Consider the following 9,985-nt stretch of genomic DNA (forward strand, 5'->3'; position numbering starts at 1 on the left):
ATATATATATATATATATATATATATATGGTTACGTGCGAGTACATGTATGTTGGATTGTATATGTACACGTATTAGAGTGTGATATTTATCGTTTATGGATTGGCTCTGTATGGATTTTATCAATGGTCTCCAGTCTAGATGATTGGTTCTGTTATTGATTAATAATTAATAGAATTATTCTATTGATATATAGTCTATCAATAGATTTTTCTATTGGGTGACACTAATATTATTTTTTGTTTTCCAGTTCATGAGTATGTTTTTTTTGTTTGTTGTTTTTTTGCAATAATATTTTTATTATATCAATATAATAATGTTATACATAGTATCCTGTCATATTGGTTGATGATATGTCTCCTAGGAGAAATAAAGATGGTGTTGGATGGCTATGGTTATTTAAAGCATGGGATATGTTGGTGATGATGACTTGCCAAAATTGCTTGATAGGTGTGCTCTGCCACGTGGCGTGAATGTAATCGTCAGCTGTGTTTTGAGTAAAATATGTACAGATTGCTGAGCTTGTGAAACCAATTTTAAACATCCAATGTGTAGTATAATGTACTCTGTATTATTTTGTACTGAATGCATTGTAGGTTAGTGTTGCTGTCATGTGGTAATTATTATTACACATTTTAATCCAAACTGTGGTATCGGGGGCTAGTAATAAATCTTCCTCCCATTGTCTCGATGGGAGAGTAACTGTGAGATTTGATTTCACTATTGTTTTGTATATCTTAGATAATAGGTTTTTTGTATTAAGAATGTTTGTTTATAAAATCTGATATGGATGTAGGTATCGGAATTGATTTTTGAACACATAGGTGATCTTAGCTGATGGTATTGTAGGAACTAGGGGCTTTCTATACCATATTTTGGGGCTAGTTGTGGGCGTGACATGAAAGAAGTCTTATGATAAATATGTTTAAGGTGTGTAATGCCTTTTTCTATCCAAGAGGTAAAGTTTAATATTTTTGTTCATGGTAAAGTCTGGATTGTTCCAAATGGGAGAATGACTAGTTTGTGTGAGTGTGGAGTTTGATATCTTGTGGAATTTCCACCAGACTGTTAGCATCATGGCCACCTTCAAACTGTTGAAACATGGATATTTTTGAATATGAGTCTGGGCACATTTGAAACACCTGCTGCAAACATTACTGACATTATTTCTTGTTTATGTGATTGGCTGTGTTTCTCTAGTCACAAGTACTTCTGAATGCTCCTCCAGAGCACCCAGAAACCCTCATAGTGGGTTTCTCAACTTGCTCAGACTCAAATCTGAATATCGGCATCTGAAACATCTTGGAGAGGAACAAAAAACACAACACATTTGATTAAATTGTTCTGGTCACCAGGACCGGAGCTCAACCCAGCTCTGGTAAAGGCTACCAGTGCACTGAAGGGGTCCATGCTCTAAACTCTGGAATCCCGCCGGACTGAGGCGTTGGGAAAGCGGTTTCTCTGTATGCCCAGTCATGATGAAAAGATTGTGAATCTTTTATGTGAATGTTTACGTAAATATGAGATTTTACACTCAGAATGTAAATAAAGGTAAGTAAATAAACACATTGTAGTTGATGGTTTTAACAATACCCAGCGTTAGCCTACTTGATCGAATAAACTAATATTATTAACCTATTAATAATACAAAAAAAAAATCTGTATTAACAATTTACTATTTGCCATTACAACTCTGCCTTGAGATCTGAAGTAAATGACTTTATGTAATATAGAATGTAATGTGAAAAATAAATTTGGTAAATTCTGGCTTTAAAAAAGTTCTTTCAGTGTTACTACCACCTGTTGTAGATCGACAGTCACACACCCCCTCTGACAGCCGTGCTGGGCGGTTGAATGGGGTTTGTGTGTATAGGATATAATAATACTGGACGCTGCAAGCAAACGCGCGGCCACATGCTCTACGTCGGCCCTGCAACGAGTTGGGGAGTATACGGCAGGAGGAGAGAAAAAGCTTTGACTAAGTGCATCCTCACCTGGGCACACTCCGCATCATTTCCCCTTATGGAACATCCATACCTCCAGGGCGCTACACTCCATCACTCATACCCAGCACAGCACATACTCACCTGGACACACTCCTCACCATATCCCACTCTACATTCCGGAGCTCCAGACCTCCAGGATTGCAGCGCGCCAGCCGACCCTTTAGGGACCACACTTAAGCCCCCCTCCTTGGGCTAAACCTCTTAGATTGGATCAAGGGCTAATTTTCAATGGATCGCAGCAACGTAGCTGCTCTGCCACTCACAAGAACCTGGCCCAGAATCAGGTCATTTAAGGTCAATTAGCACCAGGTTCTCCACAAACATGCTTTGCAGCTGAATCCCTGGTCCGTTCACACGTGTCTTTGCTCACTGGGGTCCGGGAGGATTCTGATTTGGAGGCGTTCAGTCATAATCCCACAGGCACCAAATGTCTGAACCTGCGGTTCCTCTCATACTGAGCAGGATTACTGTTGCAACACCACATCATCAGTAGGGTAAAACTAACCTGTCTCATGACGGTCTAAACCCACCTCACGTTCCCTGTTAGTGAGTGAACAATCCAACGCTTGGTGAATTCTGCTTCACAGTGATGGGAAGAGCCGACATCGAAGGATCAAAAAGCGACGTCGCTATGAACGATTGGCCGCCACAAGTCAGTTATCCCTGTGGTAAATTTTCTGACACTTCCTGCTTAAAACCCAAAAAGCCAGAAGCCTCACTTTCACGGTCTGTATACCTACTGAAAATGAAAATTAAACGAGTTTTTGCTGTTCTGCTCCATGGGAGGTTTCTGTCCTGCCCGAGCTCACATTAGGACACCTGTATTACGCTTTAACAGGTGTAACCCCCCCCAGTCAATGAGAACATTTTTAATATCTGTGGGAAAAGAGGGAGAAATGTATCCAACAACTTTCTTTTTTAATGTGCAACACAGTCAAAATTGTGAACTCAACTACATGCAAAAACCACAAAAAGCATTTACAAACTGGAAACTCTTACTGCATAATTAAAACATTATACAACTTAAGAAAAAACATAACATAAAACATAAAACATCGGTAAATATGAGAATTCAAACAACAAAATGAACCAAGCTTATTCAAATTGAAAAGTAACAGCAGTAACTCTAGGCATGACCCATGGCCTTGAGGACCTGTTCGGCAGCGGTGTGGTGGGCCTCCTCCTCCATGTTGTTGTTGTTGGGGCAGGGGAGAACTTCGGCAGCACCGCAGAACGGTTCGGATAACCCTGGTACCAGCACGCTGTAGTTGACACAGAGTAAGCCATTGGTGTTGGTATGATAGCGCACGTTGTAGAGTGGCACGCCGAACCCATACATTTGACACAGGAAGTGCACAGCATTGCACGTCCGCGAGAAGTGCTGTGGGCGGGGGTCGTGGGAGGCCGCCCCCACTGACTGGAAGCGCGTGGATGTGAGAAGAGCCTGGCGGACAGGTGTAGGACCCGGAGAGGCGAAGGCGCCCACTTCTTCACACTCGTCATGTCTGCGCTTGGAGCTGCCAGAGAACCAGTGGGCAGTGATGAAGATTACTCATATAAACCTTACTCATATAAACACCACCTGGATTGGCTTTGACATATTCAGGTGGATTTGGGCATGTCATCCAAAGCACACAGAAGCAATAATCTGTTAATACACCATAATTCTATAATCCCAACCCATCAATAAGAACCCTTAATGGCAATTGAATAGAGAAGGCAGCATACCGTACTGAGTCTGCATTGTCTAGGGTGTTGGAAATTCAGGTTACTGGCCATCATAAATATATTCCAGGTTTACAGTTAATGAGAGGGAGATGGTACTCTCTCTCCATCCATCACTACACCTACGAGACAGTCTGTAAGGAGGCCACACTCTAAGTGATGTGAAGGCGTTTACTCCAGACCTTTTTGTGTATTAAATGGGTTTGTTCTAGACCTTTGCTAGCTCTCTAGTGCAGGATCTAATAACGTAATGACAAACAGCTGGCTGAGAAACAAGCAGCCATGGGGCCAGTTACTCATGGTCCCGTTAAATAAGAGGATTCAGAACAAACTGAGCAGTTATTACTGTATAGTTCATCCATTATTGATGTTAATTTCTCAAATTAAAGATGTGGTTTTGCAGCTTAATCTCAATGGAATTTTTTAAATTTAAAATGCTCTGAGTTAGACTACAGAGTCAGTACAGCATATGTGTGTGTGTGTACACATGTGCATGTGTGTGTGTGCGCGCGAGTGTGTGCGTGTGAGCACGAGTGTGTGTGCGTGAGTGTTTGTGCGTGCGTGCGTGTCTAATTGCGCACAAACGTTTCTTGTGCAATGTGAAAAAACAAAGAGCTAGATAGAAAAAGAGAGGGAGATTGATCAAACAAGGAGGGAGGACCTAGCTAAGCTAGGACTGAGGGGAATGACTTCAGGGCAGAGGTGGGTAGATGAATGGCTAAGATGATGGACTGTTGGATGGACTGATGGTGTTCAGTGTAGACCCAAAACAGGGCCTTAAAATCCAGCCTTAGGGGAAACCCACTTAAAGACAGACAAGTGAAGGTTGTAGGTCACATACCTACAATGTGCTTCCCTCACTGTCTATCCATCGGTACGTTACTGATACATACCTGTAGATGGATAAACAGATACATACATAACAATACATACCTATAGAGCGATAGATACATACAAACATACATGCACACAGAAAGACATAAAGAAGAATTTTAGGTCTACCTTTGATATCGAAGAAATCAAGAATTGTCCTAACTATCACACACACAGGCACTAGGTTAGCTAGCTAACTATTTGACGAAACTGAGTACACAAACGCTATGGTAAAAACCTGTGTAAAAAGACCAAAACCTGAAGTAAATTGTTAACTGGAGATGGTAAATGTCATTAATGCATTATGAGCAAAAGATAAACTCGTATGTCAAATGAGCCAGTATGAAGCAGAACTAGCTAGCTAGGTTTACTCTTTAGCTTGCTAGCTAGCTGGTTTCTGTGGCTCGTTTAATGGGGGCGAGTCTGCACGCTAATTAGCTGCTATCACGGCGAGCGTATTATAGCAAAGAAACTAATGTTGGACTATAGGCACAGTCTATATTGTGAGAGACACATTACCCCCAGATATTCAGATATGCTCAAAATGCCCCCCATATAGCGAGGTAATAAATAAAAATATTGCACACACTAGTTGTGTCAGCTGCTGTTGGTGAGACATTTTATGTTATAACACCCACCACTGCTGTCTATTGTCGCACTTAATTTCAGACAATATTACTTTTTTTCTGTGTAAAGTCCCCTTTACTGTCTTGCTGGAAGCTTAATTCTGGACATGAGTGTACCAGTGCAGTGGTGACTTCTCTGGGTCAGGATAGTCAGGGTCAACAGGGGTGTGTGAATGCCAAGGTTTTAGCCTTTTGAATTTTCCTGTGCCCATAATTACAATAATTTTCTAATAATTAATCTGTTTTTTTTTTGTTTTTTTTTTTGTGGTAGAGACATGTTAGGCAAGACAGTACAGGTTGTACCCTTACTGCTTTGCTCAGAGCAAACTGGCTTTCAAAACACATGTATTTCATTTTTTTAGTTCTAACATGTTGGCTTTACCTGAAGTTCTTCTAACGACACTTCAGTGTGGCAGATTCTCTTCTGACTGGTTATCACTGGGCTACTACACTGAAGTATTCTCATATGCTATCAGTAAATATGCCACTTACTTCTGTGTCACTCCACATGTAAACATGGTTCTCTTTACAGAAAATAGTTTAGTGGTGCAATAGCTTATCCTCTTTCCTATCAACTTCTATATCACTTCAACTAAGTCAATCAAATCAAAATCAAAATTTATTTGTATAGCGCTTTTTACAACAGTTGTCACAAAGCAGCTTTACAAATGTCCAAGTCCAAGCCTCCAGTGAGCAAGACAAGGGCAACAGTGGCAAGGAAAAACTCCCTAGAACATGAGGAAGAAACCTTGAGAGGAACCAAGACTCAAAGGGGGGCCCATGCTTCTCTGGCCAACAATGGTCACCACAATAATGACAATTTTAAGAGGAAAAAAAAGCAATTAATATCTAGTCTAACTTTCTAGAGGTCCTAATCTTGTCCCTAAGTACACAGAAAAAAAACAAACAAACTCAGCAGGATTACAAGTATATTTACATTTACAGCATTTAGCAGACGCGCTCATCCAGAACGACTTACAAAAGTGCTTTGTCATTTACTCATAGAATATATCCAAGTTCAGTATAGTAGGTTAGAATTAAACATACCAATGAACTAGAATACTGTGGAATACAGGGATAAATGCTGATACCTAGAAGTGCAAAATACATAAGGTCTATCTTAAACAACGATAAGTGATATAAACAATAAGTGCTAGAGTTTGTATATTTACCCCTAACTATGCATTTCCTTCTAGCACTAAGTGTTTTCTGCAACTTTACTGTTAATGAAAGTGACTTTAATCCATTGTTTAGGCTACATACTCATCAGTTCCTGGTTCTCACAAAATATGCCTTTAATTGTATTGGAAGCTACATGGTCAGTGTAGTATGACTAAGATGTTAAGTCTAATTTCCTCCCTAGATTGGGGAATTATCACGAAGGAAGTGCTTGGGAGGTCTAATGATTTCCAGGGTTACGTTCTCAGGAATGTTAGCTCCTGGTAGGGTCTCCCATGGCAACCAGGTCTGGGGTGGAGACTAGACAAACACAAGCCATTAACACCCTTATGATCAAAAGTATGAGAAGTATAAGAGGATCAGCCCAAAGAGACAATGTGGGGGGCTGTGCAGTGCCTGGGCAGTGAAACAGATTATCTCTTAAAGGTTAAATCCCTTAAAGGTCTTAATCCTGCTCATCCCACATGCTGATGTGTGAGTGAAACAGTGCATAGGTGTAGAGACCTGGACTTGGCGAGATGCAGGCCTATCCTTGCAGTCTGGTGCTATTCTGTTACTAGAGGACCTGAACACGCTTCTCCAACAGTATATTCTTCTGGGCCTGATGACAACGCACACACACATGAACACGCACACACTCGGGCACACAAACAGACATACAGATACTGTTTAATTTCTTCACATCTGTAGATACACTAGCATAAGTTGATATATACGTTTATGAGTTTGATTATGAGCTGATTTCAACTTGACACGTACAGAGTATATAATATACATAGAGAGTGCATAGTTTTACCAGATTGAGTGCTACAGATTCTTGTAATGAAAGGTGACAAACCCAGCCATATGAAGAAAACAAGTACAGGGTTAATCCCTTAAAGGTTTAAAGAAGTCTCCCTTAAAGGTCTTAGTCCTGCTCATACCACATGCTGATGTGTGAGTGAAACAGTGCAGAGGTGTAGAGACCTGGACTTGGCGACATGCAGGTCTTTCCTTGCAATTAATGCTGCATTCTGCTGCAGGAGAACCAGAACATGCTACTCCACACACACACAGACACACACACACACACACACACACACACACACACAGATGCGCACATACAGGTGCACAAATATACACAGATACACATTCTGTTTAATTTCTTCACATCTGCAGACTAGAGTAAGCTGAGGGTATAGTGTTAAACCAGGTACTACATAAACAGTATATAGTATATATACACAGAGGGTATAGTGTTAAACCAGGTACTACATACAAAGTATATAGTATATATACAGAGTATATAATTTTACCAGATGATCATGCTGATCTTTGATCTCCTGGTTCTTCATCTCCAGCGCCACTTTCAGGCTCATAATGTCCTCCTCTATAGGCTGGTATAACACACACATATGCATAAGCACACGCGTACGCACGCACACACCCACACACACGCGCGCACACACACGTGCGCACACACACGCGCACACAAACACACGCATACATACACACACGCACACACACGCGCACACACACAGGCACACACGAATCATCACTACAGCCAGTACAATGGAAAGGTGGGAATGTGTACTGAATGTGTACTGCCGCTATAAGTGAAAGATGGAGGTACTGGTGTATGTGTACTGACACTATAAGGGATCTCTACCTGCAGTGACAGTCTGAGCTTCTCAAGTTCTTCCTCCAGAGATTTCTTCTCCTGTTCACAGGCCATTTTCATATCTGCCAGAGCAAGTATCATTACTGCTGGATATATATAGAACACAGATTTTATATACTACATAATTACTACTGGATATATAAAATATACTATATATAGTACTATACATATATTAGTATCACTTTTATTGGAGCCTAAAGGCTAACATTCATTATTAGTTATGTTAGTATTATTGCATTTCCATAGTACTTACTCTTGATGGACCTGTTATGCTCCTCCTCCTCCTGCTGTTTCTGCAGGAGCTCTGTCTCCTCCTGCTGCTCGTGTTTCAGCATCTCCTGAAGAACCTGGAGCTCCTTCTGCTTCTGCAACCTCAGCTCCTTCAGCTGCTCCAACAAACTGTTCTCCAACTCCTCCTTCTCACACCGCAAACACTCCAATCGGGCCACAGGCCACACTACTGACACAGAACCACACACACACACACACACACACACAGAGACAAACAGAAAGAAAGACAGACATATGAAATTAGAAAGCGATATAGGGTAGAAATAGATTGATGTTATTCAGGGACCTCATTTATAAAACTTTGTGGATTCCAAAGTGAAAGTGTGTGTATTCTGCACAAATAACAGGAAATGGCATATATTCCCCCAAAAATTTGATTTCTAAAGACTCAAGTATGAATTATTGGGAGATAGAGGCGACAATGCAACGCTAAAGACAAAAAAGGAATTTTAACCGCAGTTATGAGTGGAAGCACCAGCAACCGCAGGTGTGAGTGGCATTATATTTACATTTACCTTCCACATCCTTTGTGTCTGTATATTCGTCCTCGATGCGTCCAGTACACCATCTCCAGAAACGTCTCATTTTTTCTCTGTCCTCTTCAGTGTCTTTCCACAGACTGATCTGTAAAGGTGTTCATGGGATTCCCCTCACATGTGACATCAGGCCACAGGACATATGGGGTTCTAAAGTTCCAAGAGTGTAGATGAGTTGTTTTTCTTTGAATTTCCTAATTTCATTGCTGCCATAGCAACAACTGGCAATGCAAACAGATGTGTCATTAATGCAGTGACTCTACCTCAACATGGATTGATTAACCATGTACGGCTCACCGGAGACTGTGATACATATAACATCCCAAAGTGTACTTCATTCTGAGCAAAATCTAACTAGCTTCATTACTGCTGAATTATGAGGGGCCATTTAGGGACAAATCAGGGAAACACGACTTGTACATACATATGAAACATTTTCACATAAATAACCTACTACTTACATTTGTGTATAATAATTTAAACTTGCATATACACGCACTTGCCCACTCAATCCCTGGTGCGTAAACATAGAGTTGCACTATGCTTATGTTGGTATGGGGTGTCTGTTTGTATATAACAATTTTCTGGGTGCCTGGAAGTCATTTCATTGTAACTTCAAGGCAAATATTTAACATGTGTACAGTGCGTATAATAGACAGAGGAAGACTGTTGAACTATCAATATTACGACAGTTATTGACATTTGTGTAATAAGTAGTGCTTCTCTTAATGACAAATGTAACTGTTTTCCCATATAGAATTGTGTGCTTTATATTGTTTGGAAGAACTTTTTCTTCTCATTTAGAAATATGTTCACTAAGTGCTCAGATTGTCTTATTATTTATTATGCTCAGTCTCAGCATTTTTGGCAGATTTCACCACGTTATTACGAACGTGGATACGTTATCTTATAATTATAAGCAGTGTGAGATGTGAAGCTAAGCGAATCACATGTGCAGAATTTCTAACAATAGCCTGTTTTGTATAGCCTGGCTAACTGACCAATCAGTGAAATTAAATGTGGCTGCTGAGCTTGTTGCAGCTGGGTCAATTTAATTTGATTTAATTGTGTTTAATTTTAAACTCAGCTG

Source organism: Electrophorus electricus, unplaced genomic scaffold, assembly GCF_041902795.1.
Source record: "Electrophorus electricus isolate QZ-2024a unplaced genomic scaffold, ASM4190279v1 Scaffold33, whole genome shotgun sequence".
NCBI classification, from domain to species: domain Eukaryota; kingdom Metazoa; phylum Chordata; class Actinopteri; order Gymnotiformes; family Gymnotidae; genus Electrophorus; species Electrophorus electricus.